Raw genomic sequence first — 27647 nt, forward strand, 5'->3', positions numbered from 1 at the left:
GTACCAGGTAGGTCTTAAAGGATGCAGAGTGGGAATGGGTGTCCTCCTAGCCATCAGAGGTGAACTGTCAGGACCTGCAGTGGGGTGAACAGTGCCCTGAAGGAGCCCACATTAGAAGTGAGGCCAGTTTAGTGGTCTTGGTGATAAGAGTAGCTACGTGGTTTAGAGCAGTTTGGAAAGATATGGGGTTATGTGTTCTTTGGGACCTGAGTCACTAACTGATCCACAGTGATATGAAGTAGGATGTGAGGTTGTAGTTGAGCAGAACTGTATGGAGCCTTCTAGGAACAGAATCCCCCTCCCCCTATGTCCTTTGCCTGCCTCTTGTCTATAGAAAAACTTAAGCCTCCCTGGGGTCCATGGGTCGCAAAGAGTCAGACATGATTGAGCAACTGAACTGAACTGAACTGGGGGTAAGGAGAGGAGAAGGTGGGGAGAAAAGCAGGCATTTGTACACTGATGCAAAGGCAGAGGAATCTGAAGGGCAAATGGAAATGACTGGGAGGAAAAACCTCAAAGTAATGAGCGGTTGTTGTTTAGCTGCTAAGTCGTGTCTGACTCTTTGCGACCCTATGGACTGTAACCTGTCAGGATCCTCTGTCCCTGGGATTTCTTAGGCAAGAATACTGGAATAGGAGTCCATTTCCTTCTCTAAGGGATCTTCCCAGCCCAGGGATGGAACCCGTGTCTTCTGCATTGGCAGGCAGATTCTTTACTATCCGAACCACCAGGGAAGCCCCGAATGAGCTGATAAACACAGAAAGGTTCTGGTACAGAGCCTAGCAGGGCCAGTATCTCTCCTGGAAAAGACTCCAAGGCTTTGGTGATATTATGAGATGAATTTTTATTGTCTGTAACACTTTCTGTGTTTACTCACTCAGTCGTGTCCTACTCTTTGCGACCCCACAGACTGTAGCCCGTCAGGCTCCTCTGTCCATGGGGATTCTCCGGGCAAGAATCCTGGAGTGGGTTGCCATGTTTTAAAATCTCCGCCATCTTCCTTCTGCTTTGTCTTTCTCCCTTCCCCGCACGCCCCCACACCTCTTTCCCTCTCTCTAACCACCCATGGGAACTTCCCCCACTCCCTTCATTTAGCATTCCTTTGAGTCTTCAGAGCTTAGCTCATTCAGTTTTGTCTGCGAGGTGGCAGTGCCTAACTCAGCCAGCAGATGTCACTGTCGAGTAGTTACGGAATCCGCCCCCACCAAGTCTCAGGTCAGAAGCTTCAGGTTCCCTTGGATGGATTTACTCCCTGCTTGGTTGGCTTCTGTAAGGTCTAAAACCTGTGCATCATATTTACTCGAGACAGTGGTGTGGCCACCTCTCCACTTCAGATATGACGTTCAAGAAGCGATCTCCCCGGGGTCTGCGATCCCCAGCTTTCACCGGCCCCCAGCGGCAGCACATTGCCTCATGCCCCAAGAAGTCACAGTTGCCCTTCAAGGCTGGTTCAATGGCATTTAATGGTATCTAACCCTGGCCCATTGCCCTCTGGACTTGGATCTTGAAGTTGTGGCCAAAATGTTAGCTCCGAAGATGGAGACGGGATCAGGTACCACGAGGTCCCGAGGGCAGGAGCCAGTCTGAGTATGTCCCGTCACTTGATAGCAGACAGGACTCTTCATCAGCTACTCAGGACTCCAGGCGCCAGGCAGCAAGTTGAGGTCAGGGAGTTTGTTTTATCTACTGATTTGGAAAAATATTTAGCCTCCCTGGAACAGGGATGTGCATTCCGTGTGCCTGAAGCCATGAAATTTGGCAAGTCCCATATCAGATGCCTAAAACCGTTATACAACTCAGTCTAATTTAGAGTGTAAGGCTTCCAGAGGGAACCAAGTCTCTCCCTTGGTCCCAAAGTTCCTGCTGGCAATTCTTAGGGTCCAACACTATGAATCCATAACAATAAAAATGGTAATGATAATAATAACCATTGCTCAGATTTGACCTACAGTTCAAGACACACAGCTTTGAATAATCAGAAGCTTGATTCAGCCCAGAGGGAAATATGAGTACTTGTGTAATAATTTGGCCATTCTACAAATGAAGACAAAGGTACTGAGAGTGTGAACTGTAGTGAAAACATCTCCCGAGTGACTGTTTCTTCCACAATTGGCTCTGCCAACGAGAAAACGAAAACCATTTTTCTTGCCATTTTTCAAAAGAGAGGTCATTCCGTGTCTCATATAATCTTTATTCAAAATTGTCTTAACAGGGTTTAATCCTACTTAATTTTGCATGGTATATACAGATCTGCAAGAGCAAGTACTTAAAACTCTGTTCTCCAGGGAAGTAACACTTAAAATGGAAAAGTCAACTTACAACTAGAACGTCTAACATATAACTTCCACGTGATTTAACGGTACTTGTGTGTGTGTGTATGTGCACAGAACTGCAGAAAGAACATACATTTTAGACTTAAGTAGTTTTGTGTTCAACCTGCTACTCAGCAGATTCTTCAGTTTTCTCATCTTTATGTACTGTTCCTTACACAGAAGTGTATTCCACTAATTTTGTAGAATAAGGGAAAAAAGGTCACAGGATAGAAAAAGGGTACAAAAGTTAAATAAGTTTGGGAGGTGCTGGGTTGAAAAAAGTTCAACTGATGCTTTAATTATAGTATCACTCAGAGCCTTTAATATATTAAAATAGAATGAGACTATCACAGAGGGAGAGCAATAGACAAAGCACAATGAATATCCTGCTGCTGCTGCTGCTAAGTCGCTTCAGTTGTGTCCGACTCTGTGCGACCCCAAGACGGCAGCTCACCAGGCTCCCCCGTCCCTGGGATTCTCCAGGCAAGAACACTGGAGTGGGTTGCCATTTCCTTCTCCAATGCATAAAAGTTAAAAGTGAGAGTGAAGTCGCTCAGTCGTGTCCGACTCTTAGCGACCCCATGAACTGCAGCCTACCAGGCTCCTCCATCCATGGGATTTTCCAGGCAAGAGTACTGGAGTGGGGTGCCATTGCCTTCTCCGAATGAATATCCTAGAGTTGTCCAAATTTGGGGCAACTATGGAAAATCTTTCTCCTAGAGCATCTCATAGGATTCAGGGAAATAATGACTACATTCCTCAGTGCTCTTCAGGTTGCAAATGATAGAGACCAGACATGAGCTTAGAAACCAATAGCTTGGGGAACCAAATCAAAGGCAGGGCACAGGTGGAGGCAGGTAGCCTCATGGCTGGCTTGAGCAGCTTATAGTAGTATTTATCGTGAAGTGACCATGTGCCAGGCACCAGTCAACAGATTCATAATTTGTTCAACCTCGCCACAGCCCCACGAGTTAAGGACAAGTATTATCTTCTTTTCACAAAAGTGAAGATCAGGTCCGGAGAGGTTGCGTCCCAGGCAGTCTGACTCCAAGCCCACACCTGGAACCATTGTTCATTGTGTGTCTCCAAGGACTTAAATGCTGTTAAAGTTTAATTTCTCTGTGACTCGTGTACCCTTGAGTCTCTTTCATTCTCTTCAGCTCTCCCCATGAGATTAGAGACCCAGCTCCTACCTCTGAGATCGCCCTCTCACCTCCTTCCTACAAAATGCTCCTCCCCCTTAATGTTCTATTAAAAAACCTTCTGCAGAAGAATTCTGACTAGTCCCTGACTTGAGGTCAGGTGGCCAATGTGGGGACAGGAGTGTGGGGTGTTCTAATGAGCTCAGCTCACGTGCCAATACTGTGGCCAGGAGAGTGGAGAACTACAATTAGCCACACCCGCTATGTCAACAGGGTCCTTATAGGGTGATGGGAGCAGTTCTCTAAAAGAAGGTGTGTTTTCCAGAAGAGGCCTGAGGCACTGACATTCTGAGCTCTGACACAACCCATGGTCTTATAAGATCACAGGGGAGATGTATGAATAGTGGCCCACATATTTCCAGGCACCGGAGTAGGTTGTTAGCTCATTGCAGCTACTCTTCCGGTTTCAGAAGAGAAATATCCTCCTTTGATTGGGGCTGCTAAACTAAGCAGGTGGAAGAAACTAGCTGGGAAGAGTGCTTTGTATGAAAGCCACAGAGTTAGAATAAGGTGTGACTTTCAGGCCAAGGTCCACGTCTCAGGGGACAGGCCAAGCTGAAGGACAGACAAAACCAGGTCAGAAGCCCAGGGAATGGGGCAGCAAGATCCAGCTTTGTCATGAAACACAAGATATGTTCAGAGGAAACAGGCCAGAAGTCAGCATGCAGAGGTCTAATCTTGGTGAGCAGGTACAGGCTGCCCAAAGCCAGGTTTGGACATGCCCACTTGGGCTGGAGCCCAGGAGGCTGAGGTTAGTCCTCAAATGTAGAAAGGAGGCAGAGAACAATGCCTCAGATTTCAAAATCTGGGACTGACTAGGGAGCCAAGTGATACCAAAGAGACTTTCCTCCAGTTCCTATAAGGGAGAGTCAGCACAAACCGCACTCTGATTTGCTTCGACCATCTATGCCCACTCATCTGAAGGTCACCATGGACCCCTTGCAGGAATGGGCTGTCAAATACCAGAGAGTGATACACACGGGGCCCTTGGTGCCAGTGGCTTCGGTTCTGACTGGCAGTCTTCAGGGCAGTCTTCGTGTCAGCCACTTTGTTGTCAGGATCGGTAGGGAGTGGGGTCCTCTTGTTTGTGAGACTTGGTCCACATTTGTCAATTGATCGTTTCGTACTGCTGCTGTGATCAGTTACCACAAACTCAGAAGACCTGGGGAAAAAAAACAAACATGAATTTATTATCTCATGGTTCTGGAGGTCAGAGATGAGAACAGGTTAAAGTCATTGGACTGAAATCAAGGTTTGGGCAGGGCTGTGTTGCCATGAAATTAAAAGACGTTTACTCCTTGGTAGGAAAGTTATGACCAACCTAGATAGCATATTCAAAAGCAGAGATATTACTTTGCCAACAAAGGTCCGTCTAGTCAAGGCTATGGTTTTTCCAGTGGTCACGTATGGATGTGAGAGTTGGACTGTGAAGAAAGCTGAGCGCTGAAGAATTGATGCTTTTGAACTGTGGTGTTGGAGAAGACTCTTGCAAGTCCCTTGGACTGCACAGAGATCCAACCAGTCCATTCTAAAGGAGATCAGCCCTGGGATTTCTTTGGAAGGAATGATGCTAAAGCTGAAACTCCAATATTTTGGCCACCTCACACGAAGCGTTGACTCATTGGAAAAGACTGACGCTGGGAGGGATTGGGGACAGGAGGAGAAGGGGATGACAGAGGATGAGATGGCTGGATGGCATTATGGACTTGATGGACATGAGTTTGAGTGAACTCCGGGAGTTGGTGATGGACAGGGAGGCCTGGTGTGCTGCGATTCATGGGGTAGCAAACAGTCGGACACGACTGAGCGACTGAACTGAACTGAACTGAACTGAACTGTGTTCCTCCTGCGGGTTCTCAGGGAGGCTCCCTTTCTTTGTCCTTTTCAGCATCTAGAGGCTGCCTGCATTCTTTGATTCTTGGCCCCTTCCTGCATCTTCAAAGCCAGCAGCCCAGCGTCTTCCAGTGTCTCTAACTCTGAACCTCCTGCCTCCATCTTATAAGGACCTTTGTGATTACCTTGGACCCCAGCCCTTTATAATCCATGATAATCACCTCTTCTCAACGTTTCTCGCTTCATCATACCTGCAAAATCCGTTCTGCTGTGTGAGCAGACACATTGACAGTGTTTGAGGATTAGAAGTGGACCTCTGTGGGGAGAAGCACTGGTGAGAGCCCACAGCTGCCATTCACCTGTGAACCTCCAGACAGCCCTGGCCTTTGTCATGTGCCCGTCATTGTCACGGTGCTTCCATTGGTCCGCTCCAGATTTTAGAAGCACCTTTCTGGGTGCTTGCAGGATGAGAGCTGCACACCCTGGACGTATGAGGTCTCCTTCTTTGGGAGGATGTGGGTAGAAGGGCCATGCTATTTCCCGAGCTGGGGGGCTTCTGTGAGAGCCATTGCATGTGGGAGAGGCCCTAAGCACCCCAACCTTCCCTGACCATTGTGTTTTCCTCCATGAAGGGGAGACTTTCTCAGCAACCTCTAGTCTCTAGTTACAGCCATATAAATTGCTATACTTAAGCAACCTTTATGGAAAAGCAACTGGGATGGGTAAATCTCTCTGGAAAAACTCTCATGGCTGTGCTCCAGGAAAAATGCATGAGAATATTTACCAAAGTCTTGTTTGTAACAGTGAAAAACTGAAAGTAAAAAAAAAAAAACAAAAAAAACTGAAAGTAACTAAAATTTCTTTCAATAGCAGAATGGACACATAAATTATTGCTATACCCTACAGTGATCAGCATGAATGGCTTAGAAGTATGCATATTGATATGGAAAAATATTTAAAATATAGTGTAAAGTGAAAAAAACCCAAGTTATAGAATTATATTGTTTAAAGTCATAGGACGTACAAGTGTAAAATTATGTTTGGTATGGAAGCACCCCAGCTTCTAAATGGAACTGGGTTCCAAGTGAAAATGGAAAAATGGAAATATTTATTATAGCTAAGTGGTTGGGACCATGGGTTTATTATTCTCTATACTCCTCTGTTGGAGAAGGCAATGGCACCCCACTCCAGTACTCTTGCCTGGAAAATCCTGTGGATGGAGGAGCCAGGTGGGCTGCAGTCCACGGGGTTGCTAAGAGTTGGACACGACTGAGCAACTTCACTTTCACTTTTCACTTTCATGCATTGGAGAAGGAAATGGCAACCCACTCCAGTGTTCTTGCCTGGAGAATCCCAGGGACTGGGGGAGCCTGATGGGCTGCCATCTATGGGGTTGCACAGAGTCAGACACGACTGAAGTGACTGAGCAGCAGCAGCAGCAGCATACTCTTCTGTATATTTTAAAATATTTAATAATAGAGCAATAATTAAAAATTTAAGCATAAGACATAGTTATTTGGGTTATTTTTGAAAGCAACTTTTTTTTTCTATCAGTTCAATTCAGCTGCTCAGTTGTGTCTGACTCTTTTCGACCCCATGGCCTGCAGCACACCAGGCTTCCCTGTCCATCACCAACTCTGGGAGCTTGCTCAAATTCATGTCCATCGAGTTGGTGATACCATCCAAACATCACATCCTCTGTCTTCCCCTTCTCCTTTCTTTCCCAGCATCAGGGTCTTTTCTAAGGAATCAGTTTTTTTTTTTTTTTTTTCTATAATAAAATGTTAAAAAGAAATTTGAACTAGTTTCATCATGGAGTCAGACTACATACTGAGCCAATGAATGATTCAGTTTTTCAACACTTTACCCTGTTTAAACATTGATCTGAGTAATCAAATGTCAACTCTTCAATTATTATATAATTAGTAATTTTCCTATTTGTCTTTCTAAACAGCGTGGTTAATGAGAATGTATTCTCTTGTTTTCCTTTTGTACAAAATTCTACATGGAAAGGGGGGTAAAGGGAGTTTCTCTATCTAGAATAATTCTTACTGAAGCCCTTGCTAGTATGGTAATTACTGCAAGGACTTGCTTTAGCAGGATCAATGTTCCAGAATTTTTCCTCCAGGGACTTATGTAACAGATATTAATTTTCTCCATGGAATTGGATGTAGACATATGCTAGATAAAATTTTTATATTGAATTCAGAATTTCTTCACCCTGATAATATTCAATTTTGAATATGACTTTATCCAGATACTAAGATGAGAATCCAACCTTACCAGTTCTACATTTCTATCTTATACAAAATGCTACTAGTAAATATGAAAGCAACTGTCACTTAGAAATTTAATCCAGTCTTCCTGCCTATTCTCTAGTCACCTGGTACTATGTACAGTCTTTACTCTGCAAGTATCCTGTACTATTTCTCCAATTCTCCCAAATTACAAGGATGAGATTCTTGACAGTTTGTGGGGAAGGAGAATTTAGAGTTGAAAAACAAGATTTTGAGAGTTCCAAAAGTGCAGTCAGAAGTGAACATACAACCGTTCTTATACATTTTGTAGTTGCTCTCTGGAGAAGTAAAGATAATGCTCCTCTGTGCAAAATTTGAGATGCATCTTTTTCTCTGGGTGGACATGAATGCAATTGGCTACATGCCCTTTTGCAGTACACAGCCTTCCCAACCATACATAGCAGCTCTAAGAGGGATTATCTCTAGTGTTTTATATACATCTTAAAAGAGTAAATATGCTACAAACAATTTAAACGTGCAACCCCTTGCTTGATAGAATTTTGTAAGTGCCTCTTTGCACTTGCAACAGTAAGTATGCAATTGGCTTGGGTCTGCTGAGATAGCATGTACAATAAGAGGCATTTTTTTTGGCATCTGTTTCTGCATGTCTACTCAAATAGTCTTAGAGTCAGGACTGTTGAGTCATTTCTCCCACTCACCCAGAGAGGTTCCAACCATGATGTCCCCAGCAGAGACTGGGGAGGGGTGGTGGGGCAGGCATGTACTTGGGCCAGTGATCCATACAGGGTTCAAGCAGCATGACAACACAGTGATGCAATGGTAAATTGGTTCTGCACACAGATGGCACCCTTGAGTAGAAGTACAGTAGCACCAAGTTATGTCTCCTAAATAATTTTGCAATGCCCCGTGCAAGCTCATCCAGTCAGTGGAACATCAGCAGTCCCAGGCAACAGGAATTCTGAAACTCAGTAAAGCATGGCACCTAGAACTTCCTATGAATGGAATGCATGATGAATTTCTGTTATTATTTAATACACCTCCCAATAATCATCTAGGATTAGAAAATTCCAAAAGGAAATAAAACCTGGACAAGTCTTTGTTGAATTTGTTCGGATCATTGTCTCTGTTTCGATTAGAGTTGATTTAGTGTTTCTACATGTACTTTAGAAATATAATACACACATACATAATATATAAATTTAACATACACACATATATATATGTATGCATGCTAAGTCGCTTCAGTTGTGTCCAACTCTGTGTGAAAAACCTATGGACGGTAGCCCACCAGGCTCCTCTGTCCATGGGGATCTCCAGGCAAGAATGTTGGAATGGGTTACCATCCCCTCCTCCAGGGAATCTTCTTGACCCAGGGGTCAAACCAGCATCTCTTGTGTCTCCTGAATTGGCAAGCTGGTTCTTTACCACCAGCGCCGCCTGGGAAGCCTGCACACATATACACACGTCCACATGATTTTGGACAATCACTCAGAAAATTTGCAAGTGCAGCACAGGGTTAATCTTTACGACTGAGACTTCTCTTTTCCCCTTTGTAATTAATAAGTATTTTGTGGGGAGAGAGTCTGACACTATGTAAATACCTGTACCTATTAATTTGTAATTCAGTGATTGTTTTATCAGTGTGAACAGGGGCATGTATGTTTGGGTAATAAACTATTACTACCGTAATTTATCTTGATATATTAGCCTTGTTTTGCCCCCATTCAAGCTGGATTTTGTGTCCTTTGGGCATCCCCTCATTCTTTGAACACTTCTTGCTTTTTCTAGCATAAGATGATCCAGGCTTATCGTCCACTTTCCCCGCTCCAGCCTGGAGCTGCTGTTTCCTCAAAGAGCCTTGGTTTCTTTCAGTGGAGGCTGGTGTTTGGAATCCAAGAACCCTAGGTGTGCTCATTTCTCTTGGGGTGTTTTTGCTCCAGGCCCTTTTAATGGATAGCTTTTCTGTCTGTCTGTCTGTCTGTCTGTCTCTACACACACACACACTTCTTATATACTATTCATATATATATATATATATATATATATATACACACACACACACACCTCTATCTGTATTTATTGCTATGCAGTGCTGTGCTTAGTCACTCAGTCATGTTCTACTCTTTGGGACCTAATGGTTTGTAGCCCACCAGGCTCCTCTGTCCATGGAGATTCTCCAGGCAAGAACACAGGAGTGGGTTGCCATGCCCTCCTCCAGGGGATCTTCCCAACCCAGGGATCGAATCCAGGTCTCCCACAACACAGGCAGATTCTTAACCATCTGAGCTACTGGGGAAACCCAAGAATACTGGAGTGGGTAGCCTATCCCTTCGACAGTGGATATTTCTGGCCCAGGAATCAAACCGGGTCTTCTTTACCAGCTGAACTACCATGGAAGCCCCATCTACTGATATATCTACCTATTTATTGAAAACTGTGACTTCACATCCATATCACCAATTCCAATCCACCCACTGAGCTCATTTATTCCTTTCCATATTTGCATCTTTCTTCTGCACAAACAACCAGGCTCCATTATCTTTACTTTATTTGCTCCTTTGATCAACCTTACTGTATTTGTACACGCTACCATCCCTTCTCTGCCAGAGGCTCTCCTTACTGCATGCGGACATCCTTTGCTGGGCTGCCTTTCCACACAGACATCCTTCTCAGCCTTGCCTCAGTGCCCCACCTGGCACCTCCTCCCTCTGCTCCCTGTGCAAGAGCTCTGTATCCTCTCGGACTGTGTGTGTGCTGTGTTCTCCTTGCTGAACTCTGACACCTGCTCTGGGCCATTGAGGCTCTTTCCTCTTCTGGTGCACAAGCCACCTTGTTCTGCCTCACCTGAAAGTCTTGGGAGGAAAGAGAAGGGAAGCAGAGGAGGAGGGGGGTAGGAAGAAGAGGAGTTATATGTACTTTTGAATAATGAAAAGCCCCTAACCCTCACCTCACCCAATAATCACTGAGCCATTTTAAAAAGTAGCATTGATTTGAAGACGTGCTACATTGTTGGCCTTCCTGGCAACTCCTGCCTCTGCTCAGCCCCGGCTATCAAGCCCTCTTATGTATGTCTTAGTCCCTTCCTTCTGTATGATGCCAGAGCACAAACCCAAGGAAATAGGCTTCTCTCAGCTTCCTGTATCTTCCTGCCATCCTCCCTGCAGAAATGCCCTGTGATTTACCTTTGTTTATTATTCTCAACAGTCCCATTTCCACCCCTGCTCTTCCTTATCTAAATATGCCCATGGATTGACTTGGGTTTACTGGAATCAAAATTCTCAGGCTCGCCAAAGAGCTGGATAGCAATCAAGGTTTATTGCCAGAATTTGTGTACCAGGAACTCCTGACTGAATTTCCATACGTGTTTATTCCTGAGTCTGGAGCTTTCCTTAGGTAACTATTTCTATCTTTTAAGCCTTGGCATTGTACCTAGTACATGATGGGCAGTCAGCGTGTATTTGTTAGATTAGAACAACTGATCCTGCTTGATATACTAGCCTACATGTTCCAACACTTGAGCTGAAACTAGAAAAACTGTCATTTTCAGTCTTCTGATAATGTATTAAGTTGTCCCCGTGCTCTGGGGAGAACCAGTCAGAATAGCTGTTAGTGATGAAAAGTGGAGCAGTGACCCTCCTCTGGGATGGAGGGCTGTGGGGTAAATCATCTTGGAATCACACACACAAGGGCTGTTACTGGGCCAGGCTGCCTCCCCACTTTCTTCCCTCCAGGAAGGGGAGGGCTTTCTAGATCTGGACCCAGGACATGATATTCCAGATATTGGAGCGATGTGTGTTCTTGCTACCGTATCTGAGTGGAGACCCTGACGAGCCTGGCTGCACACACGGGCCACACATTCCCTTCCCTTGTGTGGCAAGAGACATGAGAGACTGTGTCAGGGTCAAGGAACTTTGCTGGGAGCAAAGGGACTCCACATGGTGTTGAAGAGAGAATAACCCTCTTGGCAAATGTACTGATCTAGAATGTGTTCTGATGTCTTTGGGGGCTAAGGAACAACATCCAGTCCCAGGGGGAGAGGATGGAGTCTCCCCTGAAAGGAATGGGCAGTCTGACCACCAGTTGTCCTGAGTAGAGGTTAGTCCTGGGGAAGGAGGTGGGAGCCTTAAGAGGAGCGGGAAGAATGTCCTTCTTTCCCCAGGCCTTGGGTAAGTCTGGCCTGGATGCTAAAAAGCGGAAGCTTCAAAAACCTTGTGTGGTGGTGGGGTGTGCGGGGCTCTGTGCCCTGAAGGCAGATGGGGAGGGATTCAGAACAGGTGGTGTCTGATTCTCATCTTTATGTTGTACTCCTTTTCTGTGATTTTGGAAACACACATAAACAAGCAGACAGACACAAACATAATTCACAACACCTAGATTGGAAGGAAAATATCCTTGGAGCTATGGGTAGATTTCATCATCTATATATTAAGAAAAACAGGATACATCACATAGGTTTGGCACATTCCAGGTAGTGCTAGAGGTGAATCCGACTGCCAATGCAGGAGACTTATATAAGAGACACAGATTTGGTCCCTGGGTTGGGAAGATCCCCGGGTTGGGAAGATCCCCTGGAGGAGGGCATGGCAACCCACTTCAGTAATGTTGCCTGGAAAATCCCACGGACAGAGCCTTGTGGCCTTGGCAGGCTACAGTCCATGAGGTCACAAGAGAGTCAGACATGACTGAGCGACTAAACAACAAAAAAATCACCCCATACTTTTCTAGATGACCCTGGGATGGAAGGAAATAATGTTCTGTTGAGCACCACTAAAGCCTTCATTTTCACTTGAAGATAAGTAGGGTTGATGAGTTCACATAATGTGTCAGATTGCAGACCAATAAGAAAGCCAAAAAGGAAACCAAGTCATCTAACTCCTACAGGTAAATCTTATCACCCTTTTTACCTGGATAAAGAAACAAGTTGAGTGGTTAAGAACATGCCTTACACCACACAGTTCATAAATGTCAGTGCCTGTGTTCAGTCCCAGACCGAGCTGGTTTCAAAGCCCACCCATTGTACTTAAAGCCCACCCATTGTACTTCATCACATGATGCTTATAAGCGGATTCGTATCCAGATAGGAGATGAAGACATCGTATCTAGATAGGAAATGCTTGACACTTTCAGCAAGATGTTTCCTCCATTTGTTGCTCACAACTAATCCGGGGATCATCCAGAGATTTTCTGATATTTCAAAAATTATCTAATTTTCTTTTATAAGTTACTGTAATTTTTACTCATAAGCTACTGTAAAAGTGAGAGATAATATATAAACCTCTAGAAAATTTTTTTTGTTATTACCTACTTCTTAACTCATTTTGAATTGTACAAATAAACTTGCCCAATCCTACATTTTTTCAGTATGACCAAATTCATCAAGGGAGTTTTCATACAGAGATATAAAATGTCAATGTCAGGGTAAAATTACCCTGAACATACTCCTATTAAAGGTAAATCCTTTAAATACCTGATTGTGGAAATTAATGATAACTGTATTTTGTGAAATGAAGCTAAATATTAAGAGGAGGTTTCTGTGTAGACGTTTTTCACAAACTTAGCATTTTGACTACTGCTAATTCTGTTAAGCATCACTACGAACAAAGCTAGTGGAGGTGATGGAATTCCAATTGAGCTATTTCAAATCCTGAAAGATGATGCTGTGAAAGTGCTGCACTCAATCTGCCAGCAAATTTGGAAAACTCAGCAGTGGCCACAGGACTGGAAAAGGTCAGTTTTCATTCCAATCCCAAAGAAAGGCAATGCCAAAGAATGCTCAAACTACCGCACAATTGCACTCATTTCACACGCTAGTAAAGTAATGCTTAAAATTCTCCAAGCCAGGCTTCAGCAATATGTGAACCGTGAACTTCCTGATGTTCAAGCTGGTTTTAGAAAAGGCAGAAGAAACAGAGATCAAATTGCCAACATCCGCTGGATCATGGAAAAACCAAGAGAGTTCCAGAAAAACATCTATTTCTGCTTTATTGACTATGCCAAAGCCTTTGACTGTGTGGATCACAATAAACTGTGGAAAATTCTGAAAGAGATGGGAATACCAGACCACCTGATCTGCCTCTTGAGAAATTTGTATGCAGGTCAGGAAGCAACAGTTAGAACTGGACATGGAACAACAGGCTGGTTCCAAATAGGAAAAGGAGTACGTCAAGGCTGTATATTATCACCCTGCTTATTTAACTTATATGCAGAGTACATCATGAGAAACGCTGGACTGGAAGAAACACAAGCTGGAATCAAGATTGCAAGGAGAAATATCAATAACCTCAGATATGCAGATGACACCACCCTTATGGCAGAAAGTGAAGAAGAACTAAAAAGCCTCTTGATGAAAGTGAAAGTGGAGAGTGAAAAAGTTGGCTTAAAGCTCAACATTCAGAAAACTAAGATATGGCATCTGGTCCCATCACTTCATGGGAAATAGATGGGGAAACAGTGTCAGACTTTATTTTTTGGGGCTCCAAAATCACTGCAGATGGTGACTGCAGCCATGAAATTAAAAGACGCTTACTCCTTGGAAGGAAAGTTATGACCAACCTAGATAGCATATTCAAAAGCAGAGACATTACTTTGCCAACAAAGGTTCATCTAGTCAAGGCTATGGTTTTTCCTGTGGTCATGTATGGATGTGAGAGTTGGACTGTGAAGAAGGCTGAGCACAGAAGAATTGATGCTTTTGAACTATGGTGTTGGAGAAGACTCTTGAGAGTCCCTTGGACTGCAAGGAGATCCAACCAGTCCATTCTGAAGGAGATCAGCCCTGGGATTTCTTTGGAAGGAATGATGCTAAAGCTGAAACTCCAGTACTTAGGCCACCTCATGCGAAGAGTTGACTCATTGGAAAAGACTCTGATGCTGGGAGGGATTGGGGGCAGGAGGAGAAGGGGACGACAGAGGATGAGATGGCTGGATGGCATCACTGACTCGATGGACGTGAGTCTGGGTGAGCTCCGGGAGTTGGTGATGGACAGGGAGGCCTGGCGTGCTGTGATTCATGGGGTTGCAAAGAGTCGGACATGACTGAGCGACTGAACTGAACTGAATTCTGTTAATCTGTCATCAGAATCATGCTGTCCTTTAGAACCAGTGCACACAAGATTGCCTTTTCCTATATGGATGATCTGAGAGTTACTCTTCACTGAAATATTCTCAGTAGTATCTGTTCATGTTTCCAATCCACTTGTAAATAAGGCATAATCATAAATTGCCGCTGCTGCTGCTAAGTTCCTTCAGTTGTGTCTGACTCTGTGCGACCCCATAGATGGCAAGCCGATTGGGCTCCCCCATCCCTGGGATTCTCCAGGCAAGAACACTGGAGTGGGTTGCCATTTCCTTCTCCAGTGAATCAAAGTGAAAAGTGAAAGTGAAGTTGCTCAGTCGTGTGGACTCTTCACGACCCCATGGACTGTAGCCCACCAGGCTCCTCCGTCCATGGGATTTCCCAGGTAAGAGTACTGGAGTGGGTTGCCATTGTCTTCTCCAAATCATAAATTAAATAGTCTGATTTTACTGGTGAAAATCAAAAGCTTTCTCATTGTTATAACATAGGTGGTCAACCAAATAATCCACAACATGCTAATATATAGTTTTTTGGGTTTATTTTAGAAATATAATGCAAAATGTCAATATTCTTGGGGTACTCTTATCTCACATATAAAAGCATTTCTTCATAACTATCTGTACTCTGTCCTTTTTGAAAAGATGCTGTAGTTCTTAGCGTAACTCAGCCATATAATTTGAAGGAACTTTTAGAATGTCAGTGCATGTAAAATTTGGTTATGTTGGGTTGATCTTTTAAAATAGAACAGAATGTCATTTAGTCTCACTGGATGAGAAATATTTCAACATTAAACACTGTGTTTCATAGTCACTAGATAGTAAAATTTCCCATATGTGTATTTACTCAGGAGAATAGCTAATTATTAGCAATTAATAACTAGAAGGGTGATCTGAATACTAACCTCTGCTTGTGAACTCAATTTGCATGCTTTTTCATACAATTTAACAAATAAATATGAATATATTTATGTGCATAAAAGCTTGGAAATTAGAGCTTTCCCCTACTTAATAGAGGTTATCAGAAGGCTGTAAGGTATTTTTCTTTTTAAAATACATTTGCAGGATATCAAGGGCTTAAGAACTATCAGAATGCAGTGGAAATTTTACACCAAACACATATCTAGCAATTTATAGCAGCAAATCATTGTTATACCCTTCAAAGGGTTTATCTTAGGAGGGTACACATTTATACCAAGGATGATGCCATTGACCTAAACCACTGTTTCTCATACTCGGGGGAGGGTCATGATTTCTGGGGTTCCAAGGACATAGTCTCAGATTCTCCATTAGTTTTTTTTTTTTTTTTAAATATATATGTATATATTTTTTGGTTATGCTGGGTCTTAGTTGTGGGACTTTGGATCTAAAATCTTCATTATGGCATGCAGGATCTTAGCTGAGCGTGCAAATGCTTATTGCAGCTTATGGGATCTAGCTCCCTGAGCTGGGATCAAACCCTGGTACCCAGCATCGGGAGCATCAAGTCTTAGCCCCAGACCACCAGGGAAGTCCCTCCACTAGATAGTTTAAAAGTTGCATTTATATTTCTAAGGTATCTCAAAAATTTAATATCAGCATATTATGGATCATCTGAGTGACCAGATCATAACTGAGTACTGCCAAAAATTTCTATGCTTCTGTTTTCGTTTGTGTTCTTCATTCATTAACATCCAGCAACACCACTGTAATTATCATGGGCTAATAAGAAAAGAGCACAGCTATTATCACACCAAACGAAGGCCAAGCAATGACCTGGTCCTGCTGTCCCAAGCTTTCCCAGGAGACTGAAGGGATAAATAAGAGGGAATTGCGTCATCACAAGGCATGCAGTGGTACAGCCGTGCTGAACTCCAGAATATCCATAGTATAGCGGTCAGTGCTACGTTCACGTTACGAGTCACAGCTTAGCTTCAGAAAAACAGCACCTGTCAAATCTTATGTGAGTAATTTGAATTGTATTGGTTTGTCATTTTCTTTGAATTGAATGTTAAACTTTGATGTGGCTTTATAATTTTATAAGTGCCATAAATCCAAGGATTTTTAACCCCTAGTTTTATGTTGGCCCACATCAAAGTAACATTGCAGTAAAAGTAATTTAAGACAACACTAGATGATCCATGAGAGTATTTCGTTTATAACCTTTCATTTATTTTGTTTATTAAAAGTGGTCCTTTGAAGAAGCAGTGCTGTTAATACTTTAGACCCTTTCTTTAGGAAATGCCTCTATTGTGCAATTCTTTGAATATTTTCAAGTGTATAAATCGTTCTGTCTGATCACAGACATGTTAAAGTCATCGCAGCAGATACTTTGCATTTGCCAGACTAGCACCTGAGAAGCCTCTTTTGGTTATTGTCCCTCTGTTTTCCTTTCTGGAATGCAGTCTTGGTGGAGCTGCCAATCACGGTGCCCCATCCTTCCTCCACCCCCCACCCCCTGGCCTGGGGCAGGACAGGGGATCCAAATGACGTCAGTCAGACTCTCCCTGGAATTTGAAGCTTGAAGCAGAGTGACATGAGGACTGAAAATAGTTGAAGCTGATTCATCCCGACAATGGAAGTCTTAAGAGGCTGTCTGTTATTTCCTGCTCCTTTATTCCCTGGTTTTGCCTGGATTCTGATCCTTTCCAAGATTTGCTGGTCAGCTGCCACTTAAATTCTGTGGACTAACCTGACCTTTCAACAAATCCCTTTATCTTTGATAAATTTAGCCAGAGTTGGTGTCTGTTAACAAGTAACCATTGATGGAGATATAAGAGTGAAGTCTGATATAAAGGGTTAGTGACAATGCCAGGAAATTTTATTTGGGGTCAATAAAATAATGTGGAAACACTGTAGGTAGCATTTACTGGCTGGTGGTGGTTTAGTCTCTGAATTGTGTCTGATACTTATTCAGATATTTATTCCTCTGGCTCTCTCCCTTCAAGGTCACCTTGGGCTAGCTGTGTCTCTCAACTAAAGGTGGTCTCTTCAGGGGGTCTCTACCCAGTTCTCTTCTGATTTCCAGTGGTCTCTCCCTTACATGTCCCTTTTGAGCCTAATGTATTAACTATCCCTGTGGTTTTCCTACTGTTGTTTAGTTGCTGAGTCTTGTCCGGCTGTTTGTAGCCTCATGGACTGTAGCATGCCAGGCTCCTCTGTCCTCCACTATCTCCTGAAGTTTGCTCAAATACATCTCCATTGAGTTGGTGATGCTATCTGACCATCTCATCCTCTGCTGCCCCTTTCTCATTTTGCTTCAATCTTTCCCAGCATCAGGGTCTTTTCCAATGAGTCGACTCTTCCCATCAGGTGGCCAAAGTATTGGAGCTTCAGCTTCAGCAACAGTCCTTCCAATGAATATTCAGGACTGATTTCCTTTAGGATTGACTGGTTGGATCTCCTTGCACTCCAAGGGACTCTCAAGAGTCTTCTCCAGCACCACAATTTGAAAGCATAATTTCTTCAGTGCTCAGTCTTCTTTATGATCCAGCTCTCACATCTCACATTTCTCACACTACTGGAAAAACCATGGTTGGTTGGTGGTTTAGTTGCCAAGTTGTGTATGACTTGTGACCCCATGAACTGTAGCGGTCAGGCTTCTCTGTCCATGGGATTTCCCAAGCAAGATTACTGGAGTGGGTTGCTGTTTCCTTCACAGGGGATCTTCCTGACCCAGGAATTGAACCTGCATCTCCTGAGTCTCTTGCTTTTCAGGCAGATTCTTTACCACTGAGCCACCTGGGAAGCCCCTCATCTGGCTACTCATTCTATAAACACTATTGAAAGAAGCTGTGGAGCCTCGTGGCCTTAGGATCAAATAGAGCTTGTTTTTTTCATTTCCTAGCTGTGTGACCTTAAGCATGTTACTTAAACTCTCTAAGCCTCAGTTTCCTTGTAGATAAATGGGGCTTAATAATAGTATATGGGCTTCCCTGGTAGCTCAGTTGGTAAAGAATCTGCCTGTAATGCAGGAGACCCCAGTTTGTGGTATTGTGAGGATTAAATGATACAAAGTATATAAACCATGTAGTAAACATTCAGTGTCTAAAGATTATGATAAATTTGGAGGAGAATTTTATTATTTATCTGTTTTGGCTGTGCTGTACAGCATGTGCGATCTCAGTTCCCTGACCAGGAATTGAACCTGCACCCTCTGCAGTAGAAGTTCGGAGTCTTAACTGCTAGATAGCCAGGGAATTCCGATGATTATGATAATTTTAATATGTTTTATGAAGTCATCATTGAGCTACATGCTGGGGCTGCTAAAATAATCAAAGAAATTAAATCCACTCATATTCTTCTTGGAAAAAGCACTGACTTTGTTTGAAGTGGCACACTGGTATTCAATTTAGGGAGAAAGCAAGGAATTAAGTACCCTCAAGGAAATGTTTAAGTGATAGCCAAGTGAGGATGGAGAGAGAAGATATGTTAGCCAGGGAATGACAGATTAGACATTTCAGACTGAAAAGTGATGTAATATGATCTGGCCTCTCTAAAATGAGGGGACTCTTGCCATCTGTGTTTTATTTCTGGTGTTCTATGTGGGATTATTGAACTAAGAGACAGCACCTGGTGATAATTCATAGTTGCTCACTTTATGCATAGAAAACAGATCCTTGAAACAGATTTTGGGACTGGGTTGTGTATGTGTTCAAGAAGCACAGAGACTGCTTCCTTAACAAGGCAAGGGGATATGGGCCATGGGTAGCTCGTAGCCTGGAGTGGATCATGACCACTTGAATCATCAACGGAGTGGTATCCACAAGTAAAGTGCAGGTGGAGGAGAGAAGGCATGGGGAGATCAAATGGCCATAGGACTTACTTGTTATGGCGACAGTAATGTTTGTAAAGACTGTGGAGTCACCGGCTTTTTCTGACAACCGTAGATGATACGAGAGAAATGGAAACCTCTGAACATAGATTTAAGAATACTCACAGGGTTTACCCATCAATCCCAATCTCCGGATTCCTCTCCACCCTTTTCCCCCTTGGTATCCATATATTTGATCTCCATGTTTATGTCTTGATACTATGCATAAAATAGATAACTAATAGAGAACATATTGTATAGCAGCAGTCTCCAACCTTTTTGGCAGTAGGGATCAGTTTCATGGAAGACAATTTTTCCACAGACTGGAGCAGGAGGGGGTGGTTTTGGGATGATTGAATTGCATTACACTTATTATGCACTTTGTTTCTATTACATCAGCTCCAACTCAGATCATTAGGCATTAGATCCTGGAGGCTGGGGACCCCTGCTGTATAGCACAGGGACCTCTGCTTAATGCACTGTGGTGTCCTGAATGAGAAGGAAGTCCAAAAGGGAGGGGGAAATTGTGTATGTATGGCTGGTTCATTTTGCTGCACAGGAGAAACAAACACCACATTGTAAAGCAACTATACTCCAAAGAAAATTAATTTAAAAAGAAAGGGTACTCATCAGGAACCAGATGGCAATGTAACCTCAGTGTTGGTCCAACTGCAGGGTGAAGGATGAAGTGTTAAAGAGTCAGTGCAATACTCACACTTGCTAGGCCTCTTAGCCTAGGGTATAGGCCTTATCCAGATAACCACGATGGCGTCATCACTCACCTAGAACCAGACATCCTGGAATGTGAAGTCAAGTGGGCCTTAAGAAGCATCACTATGAACAAAGCTAGTGGAGCTGATGGAATTCCAGTTGAGCTATTTCAGATCCTAAAAGATGATGCTGTGAAAGTGCTGCACTCAATATGCCAGCAAATTTGGAAAACTCAGCAGTGGCCACAGGACTGGAAAAGGTCAGTTTTCATTCCAATCCCAAAGCATGCTCAAACTACCACACAATTGCACTCATCTCACATGCTAGCAAAGTAATTCTCAAAATTCTCCAAGCCAGGCTTCAACAGTACATGAACCGTGAACTCTCAGATGTTCAAGCTGGATTTAGAAAAGGCAGAGGAACCAGAGTTCAAATTGCCAACATCCACTGGATCATCAAAAAAGCAAAAGGTTCCAGAAAAACATCTACTCCTGCTTCATTGACTATGCCAAAGCCTTTGAGTGTGTGGATCACAACAAACTGTGGAAAATTCTTCAAGAGATGGGAATACCAGACCACCTTAAAAATCTGTATGCAGGTCAAGAAGCAACAGTAAGAACTAGACATGGAACAACAGACTGGTTCCAAATAGGAAAAGGAGTATGTTAAAGCTGTATATTGTCACCCTGTTTATTTAACTTATATGCAGAGTACATCATGAGAAATGCTGGGCTGGAAGAAGCACAAGCTGGAATCAAGATTGCTGGGAGAAATATCAATAACTTCAGATATGCCGATGACACCACACTTATGGCAGAAAGTGAAGAACTAAAGAGCCTCTTGATGAAAGTGAAAGAGGAGAGTGAAAAAGTTGGCTTAAAGCTCAACATTTGGAAAACCAGGATCATGGCATCTGGTCCCATCACGTCATGGGAAATAGATGGGGAAACAGTGGAAACAGTGACACATTTTATTTTTTGGGTCTCCAAAATAGTGCAGATGGTGACTGCAGCCGTGAAATTAAAAGACGCTTGCTCCTTGAAAGAAAAGTTATGACCATCCTAGATAGCATATTAAAAACCAGAGACAACCAGTCAGAATGGCTGCGATCCAAAAGTCTACAAATAATAAATGCTGGAGAGGGTGTGGAGAAAAGGGAACTGTCTTACACTGTTGGTGGGAATGCAAACTAGTACAGCCACTATGGAGAACAGTGTGGAGATTCCTTAAAAAACTGGAAATAGAACTGCCTTATGATCCAGCAATCCCACTGCTGGGCATACACACTGAGGAAACCAGAAGGGAAAGAGACACGTGTACCCCAATGTTCATCGCAGACTGTTTATAATAGCCAGGACATGGAAGCAACCTAGATGTCCATCAGCAGATGAATGGATAAGAAAGCTGTGGTACATATACACAATGGAGTATTACTCAGCCATTAAAAAGAATACATTTGAATCAGTTCTAATGAGGTGGATGAAACTGGAGCCTATTATACAGAGTGAAGTAAGCCAGAAGGAAAAACACAAATACAGTATACTAACACATATATATGGAATTTAGAAAGATGGTAACAATAACCCAGTGTACGAGACAGCAAAAGAGACACTGATGTATAGAACAGTCTTATGGACTCTGTGGGAGAGGGAAAGGGTGGGAAGATTTGGGAGAATGACATTGAAACATGTAAAATATCATGTACGAAACGAGTTGCCAGTCCAGGTTTGATACACGATACTGGATGCTTGGGGCTAGTGCACTGGGACGACCAAGAGGGATGGTATGGGGAGGGAGGAGGGAGGAGGGTTCAGGATGGGGAACACATGTATACCTGTGGCATATTCATTTTGATATTTGGCAAAACTAATACAATTATGTAAAGTTTAAAAATAAAATAAAATTAAAAAAAAATAAAATAAAAAAAAACCAGAGACAAGACATTGCCAACAAAAGTCCATCTAGTTAAAGCTATGATTTTTCCAGTAGTCATGTATGGATGTGAGAATTGGACTATAAAGAAAGCTGAGCACCAAAGAATTGATGCTTTTGAACTGTGGTGTTGGAGAAGACTCTTGAGAGTCCCTTGGACTGCAAGGAGATCCAACCAATCTATCCTAAAGGAGACCAGTCCTGAATATTCATTGGAAGGACTGATGTTAAAGCTGAAACTCCAATACTTGGGCTACCTGATACGAAGAACTGACTCATTTGAAAAGACCCTGATGCTGGGAAAGATTGAAGGTGGGAGGAGAAGGGGACAACAGAAGATGAGATGGTTGGGTAGCATCACCTACTCAATGGACATGAGTTTGAGTAAGTTCTGGGAGTTGGTGATGGACAGGAAAGCCTGGCACGACACGACTGAACAACTGAATTGAAAGGCATTGGTGGGACTGGAGTGAGACAGGAGCCATGGCTCGAAGACATTAGGATCCTACAGTGATCAGCATGGTTGAGGACTTTGAACCTATAAATTCCCCTGACTCCCTTTCTGGCAGAGGAAACCCTACCTCTCTCCCCCAAGGGAACAAACCTTCTGCTGCTTAAAGTCTTTGATATGGAAATACCTGGTGCTGTCTCCCAAAGGAGGTCAGTACTCTGCCTCTAGACCTGAAACAAGAGCTAAAATCTAAAAGAGTTCTTTTTTTTTTTTTTAGTTCTGATGGAGAGGCATGAAGGCCAGTCTTTGAAGAGAGAGTTTATACACAGATGTAAGATGTCACTGATTGGACTTGACAAGAGTCTGGGGAGCTGCCTGAGAGCCTGGTGAGAGTGAATTCTGAAGGTATTACACCAAACAGGACAACAATTAAATCTCTTTTGGCCTGAATTTATTAACACTGGGGCATATGCTGATGACACCACCCTTATGGCAGAAAGTGAAGAACTAAAGAGCCTCTTGATGAAAGTGAAAGAAGAGAGTGAAAAAGCTGTCTTAAAACTCAACTTTCAAAAAAACAAACAGTATGGCATCCGGTCCCATCACTTCATGGAAAATAGATGGGGAGACAATGGAAACAGTGACAAACTTTATTTTATTGGGCTCCAAAATCACCACAGATGGTGACTTCAGCCATGAAATTAAAAGACACTTGCTCTTTGGAAAAAAAGCTATGACAAACCTAGATAGCATATTAAAAACCAGAGACATTATTTTGCCAACAAAGGTCCATCTAGTCAAAGCTATGGTTTTTCCAGTAGTCATGTATGGATGTGAGAGTTGGACTATAAATACGACTGAGCGCCGAAGAAATGATGCTTTGGAACTGTGGTGTTGGAGAAGACTCTTGAGAGTCCCTTGGACTGCAAGGAGATCAAACTAGTCCATCCTAAAGGAATCAGTCCTGAATATTCATTGGAAGTACTGAAGCTGAAGCTCTAATACTTTGGCCACCTGATGGGAAGAGTCAACTCATTGGAAAAGACCCTGATGCTGGGGAAGATTGAAGGCAGGAGGAGACGGGGATGACAGAGGAGGAGATGGTTGGACGGAGTCAATGGACATGAGTTTGAGCAAGCTCCGGGCGATGGTGAAGGACAGGGAAGCTTGGTGTGCTGCAGTCCATGGGGTCGCAAAGAGTTGGACACAACTGAAAGACTAAACGACAACAACAAAATTCCAACAGGATTCCAGATTTCACATGTTGACTAGACTTGGCCCTGGTTTGGCAGCATGGTATATTATCCAAGTTGTTTGGAATATATATCACATTCCATATTTATCAGTTCTTCTGCTATCACAGTATAGTTTGGAGAAAGAATGGTTATTTTGATATTCCATGGTAGATGGAATTATGCTAATGGGACTTGATGTTCAGGAAGTAGAAAAATTCCTTGAATGCCTTGGCAAGACACATGCATGCCCAAGCATGAAAAGTAAGCCCCAAGAAAGATTAGGACTTTGCTATCTTAGTACCTTTCTAGAGTCCAGTGATCCAGGTATTTGGGGATACTTCTTTTACAGTGAGGGATTTGTTGCTGCACCCTGCCTCTCTCACCACTAAGAATGAAGTATAAAGCTTGGTGAGGCTCTGTGTGTTTTGGAGGCACATCCCATTTGGGCACCAGTTTTGAATAGGGCTTCTCTGGTGACTCTAGGGGTTCCCTCATAGCTCAGTTGGTAAAGAATCTGCCTGCAATGCAGGAGACCCTGGTTTGATTCCTGGGTCGGGAAGATCTGCTGGGGAAGGGATAGGCTACCCACTCTAGTATTCTTGGGCTTCCCTTTTGGCTCAGCTGGTAAACAATCTGCCTGCAATGTGGAAGACCTGGGTTCGATCCCTGGGTTGGGAAGATCCCCTGGCAAAGGGAAAGGCTACCCACTCCAGTATTCTGGCCTGGAGATTCCCAAGGACTGTCTAGTCCATGGGGTTGCAAAGAGTCAGACATGACTGAGTGACTTTCACTTTCTTCCTGGTGGCTCAGCAGTAAAGAATCCACCTGCCAATGCAGCAAAGGAGACACGGGTTTGATCACTGGGTCGGGAAGGTTCCCTGGAGAAGGAAATGGCAACCCACTCCAGTATTTTTTTCCTGGAGAATCCCCATGGACAGAGAAGCCTGGTAGGCTATAGTCCATGGGGTCGCAAAGAGTTGGCTATGACTGAGGGACAGACTTTTGCTGTTTTTTTTTCCCCCTACTTTAAATGGGGCCTGGAATAAAAAATGTCTCTGCAGTGGGTCTATGCTGTGACCCCAGCTGCCCAGCCATTGGAGCCTTGTGACCTGACAGAACCAGCAGTAAGAGAAAATGACTTTGGGAAAAGATTTCCTCATTTTTATACAAATAATACATACTTCATATAGAAATTTTAAGAATACAAATATGGGAGAAAGAAGAAAATCAATCAACTATAACTTCACAACCCATATAACTTGGAGTCTATCATGGTGCATACCCTCAGTATCCTCCCAGCCCCTCCCCAACTTTTTTTAATGCATGTAAATACTTTTCTTTTTCTTTGGAAAACTAGATCACAGAGAACACAAAACTTTGCAATTTACATTTTTCATTAAGTAGATTGAAAATACTCATTGTTCTTCAGCAACATTATTTTAAATGTCTGTTTCATTTTTCATTGTATGGATGTCTCATGATTAACTTAATCTTTTAGTTACATATGTTTAGATTGTTTTCAATTCCTAGCTACTCTGATAGGTTTTACTGATAAACACATTTCAATTTTTATTCTATTAAATTAAACCCAAACTTAGGAAAGAAAGAAAATTGATATCAGAAAAGTAATATACCTTTAAATGAAAAAATACTGATGTGGAAGGAAATAGAGACATACATTTTGAACTGATATAGAGAAAGGTAAAGCATCCATCTATCCTTTAGTTCAGTTCAGTTCAGTCACTCAGTTGTGTCTGACTCTTTGAAACCCCATGGACTGCAGCAAGCCAGACCTCCCTGTCCCTCACCAACTCCCAGAGTTTATTCAGACTCATATCCATTGAGTTGGTGATGCCATCCAACCATCTCATCCTCTGCCATCCCCTTTTCCTCCTGCCTTCAATCTTTCCCAGGATCAGGGTCTTTTCTAATGAGTTGACTCTTCCCATCTGGTAGCCAAAGTATTGGAGTTTCAACTTCAACATCAGTCCTTCCAATGAATATTCAGGACTGATTTCCTTTAGGATGGATTGGTTGGATCTCCTTGCTCTCCAAGGGACTCTCAAGAATCTTCTCCAACACCACAGTTCAAAAGCATTAGTTCTTTGGTGCTTAGCTTTCTTTATAGTCCAACTCTCACATCCATAAATGACTACTGGAAAAACCATAGCCTTGACGAGATGGACCTTTGTTGGCAAAGTAATGTCTCTGCTTTTTAATATACTGTCTGGGTTGGTCATAACTTTCCTTCCAAGGAGTATGCATCTTTTAATTTCATGGCTGCAGTCACCATCTGCAGTGACTTTGGAGCCCCAAATAGTAAAGTCAGCCACTGTTTCCACTATTTCCCCATCTATTTGCCATGAAGTGATGGGACTAGATGCCATGATCTTCATTTTCTGAATGTTGAGTTTTAAGCCAACTTTTTCACTCTTTCACTTTCATCAAGAGGCTCTTTAGTTCTTCTTCACTTTCTGCAATAAGGGTGGTGTCATCTGCATATCTGAGGTTATTGATATTTCTCCCAGAAATCTTGATTCCAGCTTCTGCTTCATCCAGCCCAGCATTTCTCATGATGTACTCTGCATGTAAGTTAAATAAGCAGGGTGACAATATACATCCTTGATGTACTCCTTTCCCTATTTGGAACCAGTCTGTTGTTCCATGTCCAGTTCTTACTGTTGCTTCTTGACCTGCATACAGATTTCTCAGGAGGCAGGTCAGCTGGTCTGGTTTTTGCATCTCTTGAAGAATTTTCCACAGTTTGTTGTGATCCACACACTCAAAGGGTGTGGCATAGTCAGTAAAGCAGAAGTAGATGTTTTTCTGGAACTCTCTTGCTTTTTCGATGATCCAACAGATGTTGGCAATTTGATCTCTGGTTCCTCTGCCTTTTCTAAATCCAACTTGAACATCTGAGAGTTCACGGTTCATGTACTGTTGAAGCCTGGCTTGGAGAATTTTGAGAATTACTTTGCTAGCATGTGAGATGAGTGCAATTGTGTGGTAGTTTGAGCATGCTTTGGGATTGGAATGAAAACTGACCTTTTCCAGTCCTGTGGCCACTGCTGAGTTTTCCAAATTTGCTGGCATATTGAGTGCAGCACTTTCACAGCATCATCTTTTAGGATCTGAAATAGCTCAACTGGAATTCCATCACCTCCACTAGCTTTGTTCGTATTGATGCTTCCTAAGGCCCACTTGACTTTGCATTCCAGGATATCTGGCTCTAGGTGAGTGATCACACCATTGTGATTATCTGGGTCGTGAAGATTTTTTTTGTATAGTTCTTCTGTGTGTTCTTGCCACGTCTTCTTAATTAATATCTTCTGCTTCTGTTAGGTCCATATCATTTTTGCCCTTTATTGTGTCCATCTTTGCATTAAATATTCCTTTGGTATCTCAAATTTTCTTAAGAGATCTCTAGTCTTTCCTTACACTAATGTTAAACTTCCTGAACTTAATTATACTTTGGTCATTTAGGGGATTATTTCAGTAATATATCCTAGCAGCACTGATCAATATCCAGGACAAAACCCCATGTAAAATCCACAAACTTTGTAGATTTTTGTCTTGCTTGTTTTTTTTTTTTTTTTTCCCCATATGACAATGAATATCAAAGAGCTCTACTATGATATTTTATTTTTGGTTAACTTTGCCTAAGAATGACTTGCTCAATAGATGCCTTCTGTATTAATCATATCTTTATTTTGTGATACTTTGACATCTTGGAGCGGTCTTACTGTCTAGAGAGAGACTTGCCCCCCCAGGATGAACTGCTTCTTAGAGATGGTAAGCAACTCACCTGTGAGCGGAACTTTCCTGTGTACAGTAATCCATCCAAGGGCCC

At 42.8% G+C, this 27647-nt stretch overlaps 1 long non-coding RNA gene across 1 annotated transcript in view; it reads right to left on the reverse strand.

The window, feature by feature from the left end:
- Nucleotides 1-2170: 2170 nt before the first annotated feature.
- The window catches only part of LOC147350195 (uncharacterized), a 46285-nt gene continuing 20808 nt past the window's right edge, over nt 2171-27647 (reverse strand). The window contains exon 2 of the long non-coding RNA XR_015148636.1: nt 2171-4676. This is a non-coding gene — a long non-coding RNA (uncharacterized LOC147350195). The remainder of the gene's footprint in view (nt 4677-27647) is intronic.

Source organism: Bos grunniens, chromosome 20 (assembly GCF_055505025.1).
Source record: "Bos grunniens cultivar Pamir isolate PY7600 chromosome 20, Bosgru_T2T1.0, whole genome shotgun sequence".
NCBI lineage: Eukaryota > Metazoa > Chordata > Mammalia > Artiodactyla > Bovidae > Bos > Bos grunniens.